The sequence below is a fragment of the Lolium rigidum genome, chromosome 6 (assembly GCF_022539505.1).
Source record: "Lolium rigidum isolate FL_2022 chromosome 6, APGP_CSIRO_Lrig_0.1, whole genome shotgun sequence".
Taxonomy (NCBI): Eukaryota; Viridiplantae; Streptophyta; class Magnoliopsida; order Poales; family Poaceae; genus Lolium; species Lolium rigidum.
Window position 1 is genome coordinate 92,304,760 of NC_061513.1, and position 17,779 is coordinate 92,322,538.

Consider the following 17,779-nt stretch of genomic DNA (forward strand, 5'->3'; position numbering starts at 1 on the left):
TGATTATACTATGCCTCCTACACTTGATGAGAATAATAATGATAGCTACTTTGTTGAATTTGCTCCCGCTATTACTAATAAAACTGATTATGCTTATGTGGAGAGTAATAATTTTATGCATGAGACTCATGATAAGAATGCTTTATGTGATAGTTATATTGTTGAGTTTGCTCATGTTGCTACTGAAAGTTATTATGAGAGAGGAAAATATGGTTGTAGAAATTTTCATGTTACTAAAACACCTCTCTATGTGCTGAAATTTTTGAAGCTACACTTGTTTTATCTTCCTATGCTTGTTACTTTGCTCTTCATGAACTTGTTTACTTACAAGATTCCTATGCATAGGAAGCATGTTAGACTTAAATGTGTTTTGAATTTGCCTCTTGATGCTCTCTTTTGCTTTCAATACTATTTCTTGCGAGTGCATCATTAAAACTGTTGAGCCCATCTTAACGGCTATAAAGAAAGAACTTCTTGGGAGATAACCCATGTGTTATTTTGCTACAGTAGTTTGTTTTATATTTGTGTCTTGGAAGTTGTTTAATACTGTAGCAACCTCTCCTTATCTTAGTTTTGTGTTTTGTTGTGCCAAGTAAAGTCTTTGATAGTAAAGTGAATACTAGATTTGGATTACTGCGCAGAAACAGATTTCTTTGCTGTCACGAATATGGGTCTAATTCTCTGTAGGTAACTCAGAAAATTATGCCAATTTACGTGAGTGATCCTCAGATATGTACGCAACTTTCATTCAATTTGGGCATTTTCATTTGAGTAAGTCTGGTGCCCTTTTAAAATTCGTCTTTACGGACTGTTACGTTTTGACAGATTCTGCCTTTTATTTCGCATTGCTTCTTTTCGCTGTGTTGGGTGGATTTCTTTGTTCCATTACCTTCCAGTAGCTTTGAGCAATGTCCAGAAGTGTTAAGAATAATTGTGTCACCTCTGAACATGTGAGTTTTTGATTATGCACTAACCCTCTAATGAGTTTGTTTCGAGTTTGGTGTGGAGGAAGTTTTCAAGGGTCAAGAGAGGAGGATGATATACTATGATCAAGGAGAGTGAAAACTCTGAGCTTGGGGATGCCCCGGTGGTTCACCCCTGCATATTCTAAGAAGACTCAAGCGTCTAAGCTTGGGGATGCCCAAGGCATCCCCTTCTTCATCGACAAATTATCAGGTTCCTTCTCTTGAAACTATATTTTTATTCGGCCACATCTTATGTACTTTACTTGGAGCGTCTGTGTGCTTTTGTTTTTGTTTTTTGTTTGAATAAATGCTTGTGTGGAGAGAGACACGCTCCGCTGGTTCATATGAACACATGTGTTCTTAGCTTTTAATTTTCATGGCGAAGTTTCTTCTTCGTTAATTTGTTATATGGTTGGAATTGGAAAATGATACATGTAGTAAATTGCTATAATGTCTTGGATAATGTGATACTTGGCAATTGTTGTGCTCATGTTTAAGCTCTTGCATCATATACTTTGCACCCATTAATGAAGAAACACTTAGAGCTTGCTAATTTGGTTTGCATATTTGGTTTCTCTAGAGTCTAGATAATATCTAGTATTGAGTTTTGAACAACAAGGAAGACGGTGTAGAGTCTTATAATGTTTACAATATGTCTTTTATGTGAGTTTTGCTGCACCGGTTCATCCTTGTGTTTGTTTCAAATAACCTTGCTAGCCTAAGCCTTGTATCGAGAGGGAATACTTCTCATGCACCCAAAATACTTGAGCCAACCACTATGCCATTTGTGTCCACCATACCTACCTACTACATGGTATTTATCCGCCATTCCAAAGTAAATTGCTTGAGTGCTACCTTTAAAAATCCATCATTCACCTTTGCAATATATAGCTCATGGGACAAATAGCTTAAAAACTATTGTGGTATTGAATATGTACTTATGCACTTTATCTCTTATTAAGTTGCTTGTTGTGCGATAACCATGTTTCTGGGACGCCATCAACTATTCTTTGTTGAATATCATGTGAGTTGCTATGCATGTCCGTCTTGTCCGAAGTAAGAGAGATCTACCACCTTTATGGTTGGAGCATGCATATTGTTAGAGAAGAACTTTGGGCCGCTAACTAAAGCCATGATTCATGGTGGAAGTTTCAGTTTGGACATATATCCTCAATCTCATATGAGAATAATAATTGTTGCCACATGCTTATGCATTAAAGAGGAGTCCATTATCTCGTTGTCCATGTTGTCCCGGTATGGATGTCTAAGTTGAGAATAATCAAAAGCGAGAAATCCAAAATGCGAGCTTTCTCCTTAGACCTTTGTACAGGCGGCATGGAGGTACCCCATTGTGACACTTGGTCAAAACATGTGCATTGCAAAGATCCGGTAGTCCAAGTTAATTAGGACAAGGTGAGGGCACTATTAGTATACTATGCATGAGACTTGCAACTTGTAAGATATAATGTACATAACTCATATGCTTTATTACTACCGTTGACAAAATTGTTTCATGTTTTCAAAATAAAAGCTCTAGCACAAATATAGCAATCGATGCTTTCCTCTTTGAGGGACCATTCTCTTTACTTTTATGTTGAGTCAGTTCACCTATTTCTCTCCACCTCAAGAAGCAAACACTTGTGTGAACTGTGCATTGATTCTTACATACTTGCATATTGTACTTGTTATATTACTCTATGTTGACAATTATCCATGAGATATACATGTTACAAGTTGAAAGCAACCGCTGAAACTTAATCTTCCTTTGTGTTGCTTCAATACCTTTACTTTGATTTATTGCTTTATGAGTTAACTCTTATGCAAGACTTATTAATACTTGTCTTGAAGTACTATTCATGAAAAGTCTTTGCTTTATGATTCACTTGTTTACTCATGTCATTACCATTGTTTTGATCGCTGCATTCACTACATATGTTTACAAATAGTATGATCAAGGTTATGATGGCATATCACTTCAGAAATTATCTTTGTTATCGTTTTACCTGCTCGGTACGAGCAGAACTAAGCTTGGGGATGCTTGATACGTCTCCGACGTATCGATAATTTCTTATGTTCTATGCCATATTATTGATGATATCTACATGTTTTAAGCACACTTTATGTCATATTCGTGCATTTTCTGGAACTAACCTATTAACAAGATGCCGAAGTGCCGGTTCTCGTTTTCTGCTTGTTTTTGGTTTCAGAAATCCTAGTAACGAAATATTCTCGGAATCGGACGAAATCAAGACCCAGGTTCCTATTTTCACCGGAAGCATCCGGAACACCCGAGAGCCGCCGGAGGGGGCCCCGTGGGCCCTGGATGATAGGGTGGCGCGGCCTGGGCCCTGGCCGCGCCAGCCTATGGTGTGGCCACCCCTTCGACCCTCCTGCGCCGCCTCTTCGCCTATATAAAGCCTCCGTCGCGAAACCCCTGAGGCGAAGAATGACGATACGGAAAACCTTCCCGCAGCCGCCGCCATCGCGAAGCCAAGATCCGGGGGACAGGAGTCTCCGTTCCGGCACCCTGCCGGAGCGGGGAAGTGCCCCCGGAAGGCTTCTCCATCGACACCGCTGCCATCTCCACCGCCATCTTCATCACCGCTGCTGCTCCCATGAGGAGGGAGTAGTTCTCCATCGAGGCTCGGGGCTGTACCGGTAGCTATGTGGTTCATCTCTCTCCTATGTGCTTCAATACAATAATCTCATGAGCTGCCTTACATGATTGAGATTCATATGATGATGCTTGTAATCTAGATGTCACTATGCTAGTCAAGTGAGTTTTACTTATGTGATCTCCGGAGACTCCTTGTCCCACGTGTGTAAAGGTGACAAGTGTGTGCACCGTGTGGGTCTCTTAGGCTATATTTCACGGAATACTTATTCACCTGTTGAATGGCATAGTGAGGTGCTTATTTATATCTCTTTATGATTGCAATGTGTTTGTATCACAATTTATCTATGTGCTACTCTAGCAATATTATTAAAGTAGTTTTATTCCTCCTGCATGTGTGCAAAGGTGACGAGTGTGTGCACCGTGTTAGTACTTGGTTTATGCTATGATCATGATCTCTTGTAGATTGCGAAGTTAACTATTGCTATGATAATATTGATGTGATCTATTCCTCCTACATATGCATGAAGGTGACGAGTGTGCATGCTATGCTAGTACTTGGTTTAGTCTTTTGATCTATCTTACACTAAAGGTTACTAAAATATGAGCATTATTGTGGAGCTTGTTAACTCCGGCATTGAGGGTTCGTGTAATCCTACGCAATGTGTTCATCATCCAACAAAAGTGTAGAGTATGCATTTATCTATTCTGTTATGTGATCAAAGTTGAGAGTGTCCACTAGTGAAAGTCTAATCCCTAGGCCTTGTTCCTAAATACTCGCTATTGCTGCTTGTTTCTCGTTTTATTGCGTTACTACTCGCTTGCGTTACTACTCTTGCGTTACTACTCGCTTGTTTACTTGTCCTGGGCAAAGCACTTTTACGGTGCCGTTGCTACTGCTACTATTTATTCATACCACTTCGTATTTCACTATCTCTTCGCCGAACTAGTGCACCTCTTAGGTGTGTTGGGGACACAAGAGACTTCTTGCTTTGTGGTTGCGGGGTTGCATGAGAGGGATATCTTTGACCTCTTCCTCCCTGAGATCGATAAACCTTGGGTAATCCACTTAAGGGAAACTTGCTGCTGTTCTACAAACCTCTGCTCTTGGAGGCCCAACACTGTCTACAAGAATAGAAGCTCCCGTAGACATCAAGGAGTAGCATAATGAATTTTAAACAATTGGATAATGAACATGTTGCTCAAGCTTGGAAAAGAATGAAATCTTTGGTTAAAAATTGCCCAACCCATGGACTGACTACTTGGATGATCATCCAAACCTTCTATGCGAGGACTAAATTTTTCTTCGCGGAATTTATTGGATTCAGCTGCTGGAGGTACCTTTATGTCCATCACTCTTGGTGAAGCAACAAAGCTTCTTGATAATATGATGATTAATTACTCTGAATGGCACACGGAAAGAGCTCCACAAGGTAAGAAGGTAAATTCTGTTGAAGAATCCTCTTCCTTGAATGATAAGGTTGATGCTATTATGTCTATGCTTGTGAATGATAGGACTAATGTTGATCCTAATAATGTTCCATTAGCTTCATTGGTTGCCCAAGAAGAACATGTTGATGTAAACTTCATTAAAAATAATAATTTCAACAACAATGCTTATCGGAACAATTCTAGTAATAACTATAGGCCATATCCTTATAATAATGGTAACGGTTATGCTAATTCTTATGGGAATTCTTACAACAATAATAGGAATACACCCCCTGGACTTGAAGCTATGCTTAAAGAATTTATTAGTACACAAACTGCCTTTAACAAATCTGTTGAGGAAAAGCTCAATAAAATTGATATTCTTGCTTCTAAGGTTGATAGTCTTACCTCTGATGTTGATCTTTTAAAATCAAAAGTTATGCCTAATAGGGATATTGAAAATAAAATTGTTACTACAGCAAATGCCATCCAAGTTATAATTAATGAGAATATAAGATTAATGGCTGAACTGCGTGCTAGGTGGGATAGAGAAGAAAATGAAAAACTAGCTAAAGAGAATAATGTAGCTAAAGTTTGGACTATTACCACCACTAGCAATGCTAATGATTCACATGTTGCTGCACCTCCTACTATCAATGGTAAAATAATTGGTGTTGGCAATGCTTCTACTCCTATTGCAAAGCGCGCAAAATTACTCGAAACTCGCTAAAGCTCGCTGAAACCTGCTGTGATAAAACTGCTGAAATTTTTTCCAACCTTGGGGATGATAATCCCATTGCTTTAGATTGTAATGATTTAGATTTTGATGATTGCCACATCTCTGAAGTTATAAAGTTCTTACAAAAACTTGCTAAGAGTCCCAATGCTAGCGCTATAAACTTGGCTTTCACAAAACATATTACAAATGCTCTCATAAAAGCTAGAGAAGAGAAACTGAAACTTGAAACTTCTATTCCTAGAAAGTTAGAGGATGGTTGGGAGCCCATCATTAAAATGAGAGTCAAAGATTTTGATTGTAATGCTTTATGTGATCTTGGTGCAAGTATTTCTGTTATGCCTAAGAAAGTTTATGATATGCTTGACTTGCCACCATTGAAAAACTGTTATCTGGATGTTAATCTCGCTGATAATGCTAAAAAGAAACCTTTGGGGAAACTTGATAATGTTCATATTATGGTTAACAATAATCTTGTCCCCGTTGATTTTGTTGTCTTGGATATTGAATGCAATGCATCTTGCTCCATTATATTGGGAAGACCTTTTCTTCGAACCGTTGGTGCTACTATTGATATGAAGGAAGGTAATATTAAATATCAATTTCCTCTCAAAAAGGTATGGAACACTTCCCTAGAAAGAGAATGAAGTTACCTTATGATTCTATTATTAGAACAAATTATGATGTTGATGCTTCATCTCTTGATGTTACTTGAGTTCACTTTCTGCGCCTAGCTGAAAGGCGTTAAAGAAAAACGCTTATGGGAGACAACCCATGTTTTTACTACAGTATTTTTGTTTTATATTTGAGTCTTGGAAGTTGTTTACTACTGTAGCAACCTCTCCTTATCTTAGTTTTATGTTTTGTTGTGCCAAGTAAAGTCTTTGATAGTAAAGTAAGTACTAGATTTGGATTACTGCGCAGTTCCAGATTTCTTTGCTGTCACGAATCTGGGTCTACCTACCTGTAGGTAGCTCAGAAAATTAAGCCAATTTACGTGCATGATCCTCAGATATGTACGCAACTTTCATTCAATTTGGGCATTTTCATTTGAGCAAGTCTAGTGGCCTAATAAAATCCATCTTTACGGACTGTTCTGTTTTGACAGATTCTGCCTTTTATTTCGCATTGCCTCTTTTGCTATGTTGGATAAATTTCTTTGATCCATTAATGTCCAGTAGCTTTATGCAATGTCCAGAAGTGTTAAGAATGATTGTGTCACCTCTGAACATGTTAATTTTAATTGTGCACTAACCCTCTAATGAGTTGTTTCGAGTTTGGTGTGGAGGAAGTTTTCAAGGATCAAGAGAGGAGTATGATACAATATGATCAAGGAGAGTGAAAGCTCTAAGCTTGGGGATGCCCCGGTGGTTCACCCCTGCATATTCTAAGAAGACTCAAGCGTCTAATCTTGGGGATGCCCAAGGCATCCCCTTCTTCATCGACAACATTATCAGGTTCCTCCCCTGAAACTATATTTTTATTCCGTCACATCTTATGCACTTTGCATGGAGCGCCGGTTTGTTTTTGTTTTTTGTTTTGTTTGAATAAAATGGATCCTAGCATTCACTTTGTGGGAGAGAGACACGCTCCGCTTTAGCATATGGACAAGTATGTCCTTAGGCTCTACTCATAGTATTCATGGCGAAGTTTCTTCTTCGTTAAATTGTTATATGGTTGGAATTGGAAAATACTACATGTAGTAACTCTAAAATGTCTTGGATAATTTGATACTTGGCAATTGTTGTGCTCATGTTTAAGCTCTTGCATCATATACTTTGCACCCATTAATGAAGAAACACTTAGAGCTTGCTAATTTGGTTTGCATATTTGGTTTCTCTAGAGTCTAGATAATATCTAGTATTGAGTTTTGAACAACAAGGAAGACGGTGTAGAGTCTTATAATGTTTACAATATGTCTTTTATGTGAGTTTTGCTGTACCGTTCATCCTTAGATTTGTTTCAAATAACCTTGCTAGCCTAAACCTTGTATCGAGAGGGAATACTTCTCATGCATCCAAAATACTTGAGCCAACCACTATGCCATTCGTGTCCACCATACCTACCTACTACATGGTATTTATCCGCCATTTCAAAGTAAATTGCTTGAGTGCTACCTTTAAAATTCCATCATTCACCTTTACAATATATAGCTCATGGGACAAATAGCTTAAAAACTATTGTGGTATTGAATATGTACTTATGCACTTTATCTCTTATTAAGTTGCTTGTTGTGCGATAACCATGCTTCTGGGGACGCCATCAACTATTCTTTGTTGAATATCATGTGAGTTGCTATGCATGTCCGTCTTGTCTGAAGTAAGAGAGATCTACCACCTTAATGAATGGTTGGAGCATGTATATTGTTAGAGAAGAACATTGGGCCGCTAACTAAAGCCATGATTCATGGTGGAAGTTTCAGTTTTGGACATATATCCTCAATCTCATATGAGAATAATAATTGTTGCCACATGCTTATGCATTAAAGAGGAGTCCATTATCCGTTGTCCATGTTGTCCCGGTATGGATGTCTAAGTTGAGAATAATCAAAAGCGAGAAATCCAAAATGCGAGCTTTCTCCTTAGACCTTTGTACAGGCGACATGGATGTACCCCATTGTGACACTTGGTTAAAACATGTGCATTGCAAAGATCCGGTAGTCCAAGCTAATTAGGACAAGGTGCGGGCACTATTAGTATACTATGCATGAGGCTTGCAACTTGTAAGATATAATTTACATAACTCATATGCTTTATTACTACAGTTGACAAAATTGTTTCATGTTTTCAAAATAAAAGCTCTAGCACAAATATAGCAATCGATGGTTTCCTCTTTGAAGGACCATTCTTTTTACTTTTATGTTGAGTCAGTTCACCTATCTCTCTCCACCTCAAGAAGCAAACACTTGTGTGAACTGTGCATTGATTCCTACATACTTGCATATTGCACTTGTTATATTACTCTATGTTGACAATTATCCATGAGATATACATGTTACAAGTTGAAAGCAACCGCTGAAACTTAATCTTCCTTTGTGTTGCTTCAATACCTTTACTTTGATTTATTGCTTTATGAGTTAACTCTTATGCAAGACTTATTGATGCTTGTCTTGAAGTACTATTCATGAAAAATCTTTGCTTTATGATTCACTTGTTTACTCATGTCATTACCATTGTTTTGATCGCTGCATTCATTACATATGTTTACAAATAGTATGATCAAGGTTATGATGGCATGTCACTTCAGAAATTATCTTTGTTATCGTTTTACCTGCTCGGGACGAGCGAGAACTAAGCTTGGGGATGCTGATACGCCTCCGACGTATCGATAATTTCTTATGTTCCATGCCATATTATTGATGATACCTACATGTTTTATGCACACCTTATGTCATATTCGTGCATTTTCTGGAACTAACCTATTAACAAGATGCCGAAGTGCCGTCTTTGTTTTACGCTGTTTTTGGTTTCGGAAATCCTAGTAACGAAATATTCTCGGAATTGGACGAAATCAAGACCCGGGGTCCTATTTTGCCACGAACCTTCCGGAAGATCGAAAGGGATACGAAGTGGGGCGACGAGGCGCCGCCACCATAGGGCCGCGCGGCCGGCAGGGTGCCCGCGCCGCCCTATGGTGTGGGCCCCTCGTCGGCCCTCCGACTCGCCCTTCCGCCTACTTAAAGCCTCCTTCGCGAAACCCCCGATGCGAAAAACCACGATACGGAAAACCTTCCGGAGACGCCGCCGCCGCCAATCCCATCTCGGGGGATTACGGAGATCTCCTCCGGCACCCTGCCGGAGAGGGGATTCATCTCCCGGAGGACTCTACACCGCCATGGTCGCCTCCGGAGTGATGAGTGAGTAGTTCACCCCTGGACTATGGGTCCATAGAAGTAGCTAGATGGTTGTCTTCTCCTCATTGTGCTTCATTGTTGGATCTTGTGAGCTGCCTAACATGATCAAGATCATCTATCCGTAATACTCTATGTTGTGTTTGTCGGGATCCGATGGATAGAGAATACCATGTTATGTTAATTATCAAATTATTGCATATGTGTTGTTTATGATCTTGCATGCTCTCCGTTATTAGTAGAGGCTCTGGCCAAGTTTTTTGCTCTTAACTCCAAGAGGGAGTATTTATGCTCGATAGTGGGTTCATGCCTGCATTGACACTGGGACAATGCGATGAAAGTTCTAAGGTTGTGTTGTGCTTGTTGCCACTAGGGATAAAACATTGGCGCTATGTCCGAGGATGTAGTTGTTGATTACATTACGCACCATACTTAATGCCATTGTCCGTTGCTTTGCAACTTAATACCGGAAGGGGTTCGGACGATAACCCGAAGGTGGACTTTTTAGGCATAGATGCGGTTGGATGGCGGTCTATGTATTTTGTCGTAATGCCCAATTAAATCTCACTATACTTATCATGACATGTATGTGCATTGTTATGCCCTCTCTATTTGTCAATTGCCCGACTGTAATTTGTTCACCCAACATGCTTTTATCTTATGGGAGAGACACCTCTAGTGAACTCGTGGACCCCGGTCCATTCTTTTAATACTGAAATACAAATCTCCTCGCAATACTTGTTTTTACCGTTTTCTCTGCAAACAATCATCTTCCACACAATACGGTTAATCCTTTGTTACAGCAAGCCGGTGAGATTGACAACCTCACTGTTTCGTTGGGGCAAAGTACTTTGGTTGTGTTGTGCAGGTTCCACGTTGGCGCCATGATCTCTGGTGTTGCGCCGCACTACATCCCGCCGCCATCAACCTTCAACGTGCTTCTTGGCTCCTCCTGGTTCGATAAACCTTGGTTTCTTTCTGAGGGAAAACTTGCTGCTGTGCGAATCATACCTTCCTCTTGGGGTTTCCAACGAACGTGTGAGTTACACGCCATCAGCCACCGTGCTCGCAAACCCTGTCTAGGGTTTTTTTTTAGTTTAAAGCCCATATAGGGCTTTCTTTTGTGTAAAAATTGCCCAAAATAGGGCTAAGTTTAACTAACCACTACTTTAATGTTATTTTGGCTGTTTTCCTTTTTTATTTTTATTTTTGTTATTTTAATTACATATGCGGTGCGTCCGCGCGTTGGGCGCAGCGTGCGACCCAAACGGACACGCGGACGCGGGCCGCTGTCCGGGTGTCCGTTCGGCCACCCAAACGGCCCAAAACGGACGGCCCAGCGTGTCCGTTTGGGTCGCGCGGTTGGAGATGCCCTTAGAGCATCTCTAGTCAGGTCCCTCAAAATACGTCCGGATGCATGCATTTTAATAGAGGGGATCACCCCATGTGGAAAAAGTAGGTGAGGGAAAGTGTGAGAAAAGAGAATGACATGTGGGGAGTAGGAGCTGCATGCACGCATCTGGATGCTATTTTTGTGTTCGGCGTCCCCGGTAAAGACTCCGGCGTACCGGGGATGCCGGACATAAAATGAGGCGCTATTTAGCTTTGGAGGACGCGACTGAAACACGTTTTTCTCCATTTCTTGTCCGCCGTCTCCCAAACGTACTGGAGATGCTCTAAGGGCTTCGTGACGTCCCATGAAGGCATGTCTAACGGCTCGGCACATTTTGGACGTCTAAAACCGTCGGACTGTGTGCACAAAAATTTAGACGAGCGTCTCTAGGTATACTCCCAGCAGGGTGACTTATGTTGTCTTTCCAATATATTTTTCATTCAGCTCAAATGCATAATGTACATTTATGGACACAAAAATGTCTTTTTGACCGTGTCTCCGTTTGCGTCTGGGTGTGCTCCCAGCGGAGTGACCTATATTGTCTTTTCAATATATTTTTCATTCAGCTCTGTAGAATGATAGAGAGTGATATGCGGAATATGATGGATGTTGTATTGAGCCTCTCAGGACGAGTATATATAGGGTACACGACTTGGAGGTTAAGATAGCTCTCCTAGAGATACGTAGGTAGAGATTTTAAATTCTAGACTACATAATATACATATACCAAATATATCTCTAATACTCTCTGCAATTGTAGCGGTAGTGACGTGAACAACAGTAGCATCGCAGACGGTCAAACTGGAGATAAGCCGAAGGTATGAACCAACACTCCCCCGCAGTGGTAGCGGGAACGTCGTGAACGATGTTGCGTCGCGAAAGCTTTGACTACAGAAGAAGAAGAAGCTGAGGTGCTCATGCGAGGTGATAGCCCTTTGTGCCGATGTCGAGGTAGCCGAGAGCGTGGGTGTTGCAACCTTGGTTGGGGTAGCCGCGCGAGGGGATGTTGATGTGGGCATAACCCTTCGAGTACCCTACATTGCTATACCCGATACAGATTATGAAGATGGACCAGCTCAAGGACTCGACAAGCTGGACCCACGTCAACTTGAACTACAAGGAAGAAAGCTCCAATACGAATTCTACTAGGACTCTTGTAAACCCTAGTCTGGTTGATATATAAAGCCAGACAGGGGCACCCCTTGGGGAGAGATTCAGAAACACAATATGCCAAGATCGAACACATGATACGCCTAGACACCACAACCCGCAGATTAGAACTAGACTTGATACAACAACTCTACCTACAGCGGGCCCTTATATACATATTATGATATACTGCATTGCTAGCAGGACGTAGCGATGCTCCACCGCGGGGACGTGAACCTGGGTACGTCGTGTACCGTCTCGCTCCCAGAGTTTCCATCGTCGCATTTCTCGAAACTCAAACCCCTCATAGTGAGTATTGCCGAGGAGCCATGCTCGTCAATTGGCGCCGTCTATGGGAAGTGCGACAACTGGATTTCGTGCTCCGGGCGGGAACCTTTATCTAGATCAGCAACTGCATTACCTAAATAGAGTAAGGCTGTTGAAATCGGAGCTCTCTCAGTGAATGGACGGTGCAAGCAAACGTGGTGGGCCAGCCCAGGTATAGGTGGCCTCCGTTTTGGGCTTGGCCGGTGCTTCGTGGCCGGCGCACTGTGGGTCAGGCTCAGGCTCCTTGCGAGAACGTAACGATTTCTCCTCTTCCTCCCCAATCTCAAGCGCAACTCCTCCCGGTCCTAGGTTTTCGCCGCCGCCCCTCACCTCGCCGCCATCCCCGTCTTTCTACTCCTCACTCGCTCAAGCCTCCCGTCGCTCTCCCTCGAATTTCAGTCGCTGTCCAACTCCTCGACGTCCCCATCTTGCCCCCACGTCCATCTCCGCCTCTCTGCTCGATCGAGCAGTCAATGAGGAGGAACAGCGACAGAGAGCAGGCATCCTCGATTAGTTTCCCGTGGTTAATGCTTACAGTCCTCTCCTACTGGTCTGGCATGGCCATAAAAGAAAATCCAGTATGGGCGACGGCAGGCCTCCGTACCGGAACATCTAGGTGCCGCTGCACCACTTCGCGCCGCTGAAGCAGTCGTGGTCGGAGATTGGAATCTGCATCCAGGTGCCGACACGCCCGTCTACGAGCACATGAAGGTTGGAATCTGCATGCTCCTCAAGGTCAGTACATTGGCTCGGTTTGCTCTCGGTTCTTCAAATCAGACAGCGTTTCGATTCAATTAGTGGTTGTTCCATGCCCGTGTCAGCCTTTGCCAGTGGTATGATCGATTGGATAAATGGTTCAGAATATGTAACTTGGTTGTATTTATTGGCAGGGATGCATCGTCGCTCCAAATTATCAAGGTATCTTCCCAAACAAAGTGTGAGCCACCAAGATAAGTTAATGGCGCTAAGAAAACCAGAGAAATTATCAGATGCATCCTTCAGACATATGAGTTGGACCACCACATCAACGTTGTTAGTCCAAGTTCCAACAAATATGGTTCATCCTCACACTGATTTTGTATTGTCTCTGGTATGAATCTTTGTTGATCTATATTTGGTTCAGTTCATTTCCAGCGCATCCCTTTTCGTTGCTGCTGTGCCCCTGTGTGACCAGATGCAGCGTGGTACCGAGATGAGGCAAAGTCATTCTTCTATTCTGGCAAGGGGACTGACATCCCACGGTGCCCAGGTTCCTCGGCTGACAGCGCGGTGTATAGGAGGATGGAGCGAGACAGTGGCCGCATGCTGCAGCACAACAGCTATGCTGAGCGCGACGAGGAACGCCTACTCCTGGTGGTCGACGTGAAGTGTAGTAGGCTATCTTGTGAAAACTAATAATGTTTATCTCTGTCTAACAACTTAGTGTTGAGTCAATGAATGGACATATTTGTAGCATTTGCATCAGTGGATGGTCGCTAGGTACATATAATGCTTCTTCGGTTCAGAAAACTAAAGTAGAGAACAATTCAATGCATTGTAGAGACATATAACATTCCTGTGGCCTACTATGTTCCATAGGATCATGCACAAAAATAAGGTGTTGTCTCTCAACCTCTTGGGTGTATTATGTTCCACCCTTGAAGCACCATTTCCTTCCAAAACACCAAAAAGATGCATATGATTAGAAAAGAGCTCTTTTTACTTATCCTTTGCCTATAGCTTTTTTGTCCGCATGGTAGATTCAATGATCATAGTTTCTATTAATTCCCTAATTTCTTTGATTTTATTGACTCTGAAGTTAACTGTATTTACTGCATGGACCCGCTTGACCTTGAGTAAGTGACCATCTCATATTAGGTTTGAATGGAACTTCATTTATCTTTCAGCAGTTTTTCAAATTTGTCTACAAGTTGTTTGATGGCAATAGTCCAAGCAAGCTGCAAGTGCGAATGTATATGCATAATTTTGTGCTCGGTCAATATATTTTCTAAGAACTTGCTTCATCTGATAAGAGCGAATTAGTGTTATTAACATTTCATAATAATGGAATTGAAGGAAATAAAAAATAAGTCCATTCCAATTCATATTGACTTGCTGACACTTCTAGGAAGGAAGTGTGTCATTGTTTACTATGGTTTTGCAGCATCAGAGATTTTATCCATCATATAATTGCATTGGCATTCAAGCCAATCTGGCCATTAATCCTATTCTTAGATTATTTTGCAGTTTTATGCATGCTCCTTAATGACGTATCATGAAGTTTTTTGCCGTTTTTTTTGTTATGCATGCAACTAGATATGGAGATAGGGCATAACTACATGTGATTGCACGTAGAAAACTTTGACCCAAAAAAGGCTGCTGATTTCTTTTGAGATGAAATGTTGATATAATTAAAGCATCTTTCATGAACCAGCAGTATGAACATTTTTATTCACACATTTCAAACTTGATTAATTCTAAAGTAGACATTATTATCCTTTTACTGAATAATAACACGAAATATTAATATAAATTATCTACGTAGCTACAAATTGTTCACCATATAGGTTTATGTTTATCCAAAATCTGCTCGGAACGACCTTAAGATAATTTTGTTCTTTTATGTCCGAGTTATATCTACTTATCAGTTTTTATAAATTTATAGTTTATATATTTGGTTTATGGTTTACTTTACAAAGCTACAATAACATATCACTTCTTTTTATCGAGTGTCACACTAGATAGTTCGATCAGAAAACTTCGGGTGAAACTATACCGTCCTTTGAATCAAAACCACTCCGAGCCAACTAAGTATCAATTCTTTAGTAAGTGCAATACGGTTGCTTCGATGGTCCTCCTATGCAATGGCGGTGCTTTAATTGGAACACAGCTTTATGATTCAGGCGCATTTTTTGGTTGGTTGTGCCATGGAGGTGGCCACCAATCTATATCATGATGGTGGCCGTGTAGTAAGGTAACGGACCTTTGTCGATCACTTTTGTGCAGTAGCATTCTGGTCACTCGAGCCACAAGATTGTGTAATTAATAATTTCATTTATTCCCGACGCAATTTCATGTGAGGGTCAATAATTTTATTTGTCGTAAATGACTTTAGTTTTTGTAGTCTTATTTAGACAACTCTCTTTTCACAGAACTGGTTAGCCAATTAGGTTTCACGAATGGTTGGCGATGGTACCATGGAGCGGAGACTTAACATAATTTCTTTACTATGTACATGCCAAAAGATTTTCTCTCAAAGTGTGGCTCTTCAGTCTGCATCATGTTAACTGGTATGTTTTCTTGTTTCCAATGCTGTAGAACTTAAACTAATCTTTCTTCCTTACAGTTTTATCCAATTATCCATATTTTATATGCATTGGTCTTAGTTGATTCCAGCTTTTATTATGGTCTTATTTAACCTAATAATTGTTGTGCATTTTCAAAGGTTTCTCCGTGCCTCTGGCATTGTGCCTCCACTTTACTCTATTAACAGGGTGAGTGTACCAAATATAAAATAGAGTAGAGAAATAGCTACCTGCGATCACAAAGTTATCAGCAAGTTCCAACATTTTTTACTTCTACGTTTAGGGTGAAATTAGCATGAAGCACATGTTCCCTTTGAAAAAATTACATATCACTGGAGGTGTCTTCATAGTTTTCTGGTTCCTCGCTGCAGCGCAAAAGTTAAATAATTCTTTTACATTTTTTCGGTACATTTGAGTGGAGAACCCATATTCTTTATCTGTTGGCATGTGAGATATGTAGATTTTAAGCTATGATATAGCTGAGTATATACTGGAAGTTGTTTTGAGGGAACTGAAATTTTAGTAGTCTTAAGATCGGCCTTTATACTTTATTATTACTTCCCACCGTATGTGCTATGTGTCACTTACATTTTTTTTATGAACTGTTATAGGTCACATGCTGTGCTCAAGTTGGTTGATCGCCTCTTTTGTCGCAGATTTTTGTTTATTGACCAGTGTACTCTACTGCTATGAGGCATCGTCTTCTGGTTGTATTTACAGTGTGTCTAGAATAAGATACAAAGGTGTAATGCATTTGTATACCTCTCCCTACCATACTACTTGTGGTGTACATTTCTCAATCTATAAAATATTCATGCTTACATTGTATTTCCATTGCTTTTGCTGTCGTACATTTATTTTGTCACAAGTCACTGCTTCTGGCGTAAAAGGCATGATTGGTTCAGTTCAGTTCATTGTGGCACCATGTTATTGTAGGTTGTAGTAAGTGAATTAATGCTCAATTTTGTTCTTTGGTGATGCCCGTGTGGCCGTGTGTTTGTGGATTCCTAGAACGGTAATGACATTATGGAGAGGATTTATACCATCTTACTTGAAACTGTGATTGGTTTTAGAACAAAGGGTTCTAGAAAGCTCAGATTCCCAATTTTTGTGCGCTTCAAGTGTAGAACAGGCATATTTAACTATGTAACAGTTGAATTTTTAATTTCGTAATTTTTATTTGGGCATCCACTAGACACCGCGGTTGGATGCATAGAAAGTTGGCGTGGAATTGAATTGGACTATCATTAATTGGACTATCATTCCAAATATATGATGGAAATGAATTGACTTCTAATTTGATTCTATTATTTGGATGTGCTTGGAAATTGTTGTTGGAATCAAAGGGTGTAACCAATTGCAAATCCTTTTTGGATGAACAAACTATGGAATTTGAATTTTCTCCACGGCACCTGGCGGGATGGAGATGGCAGGTGCGCCCGCTCCCAACATGCTCGAGTTCGACCCTCTGCCATGGCTCGAGCCGGCGGTGGCCAGAATCAGCCGGATGTGGCCAGGATCGACATGTTCCCCTCGAGGCCCAGGGAATTCTGTATAGGCGACGACCACCAAGCGAAGCGTTGGGGCGAGCAGGAGTCGAGTGGATCTCCTCCAGCCGACTTCGCTGCAGGGGCGCACGAGGGTGGTTGTTGGGGCATGAGGGAACTAGGTCCAGGCGAAGAACATGGAGGTGAGGGAGAAGAGGAGGAGGGTCGAACCTACGAGGCGCCACCGGTCGCATGTCGAGAGCGACAACGTGGAAACTCGCATCGTGGGAGCTCGCTCCTCTCTGTTTCTCTCAGTTATGAATAGGTACGCCGGTATAAGTGTTTCCATGCGATTTGGAGGGGGCGAGCTCAAAAAGTTTTTCAGGTTGTTTACACCTGACGAAGCAGTACCTCAGAATTTAGTTCAGTTCAGTTTCCAGGCTTTAATTTCGAGGCCAATCCAAACGGCGGAATTTAACCCCAATTTTAGGTTCCATGATTCCATGCTCCATTCTATGCCTCCAAACACAATATGCAGGTTTA

The 17,779-nt window shown here is 41.2% G+C and overlaps 1 long non-coding RNA gene across 3 annotated transcripts; it reads left to right on the forward strand.

The window, feature by feature from the left end:
* Positions 1-12,776: 12,776 nt before the first annotated feature.
* LOC124664282 lies at positions 12,777-16,577 on the forward strand. 3 transcript variants are annotated; one of them, XR_006990438.1, is made up of 4 exons: positions 12,777-13,200; positions 13,356-15,734; positions 15,890-15,938; positions 16,361-16,577. It is a non-coding gene; the product is annotated as an uncharacterized LOC124664282 (long non-coding RNA). The 3 variants fall into 3 exon arrangements; XR_006990436.1 differs by having other exon boundaries at positions 13,356-15,938; XR_006990437.1 differs by lacking the exon at positions 16,361-16,577 and having other exon boundaries at positions 13,356-15,418; positions 15,597-16,350.
* The last annotated feature ends 1,202 nt before the right edge of the window (positions 16,578-17,779 follow it).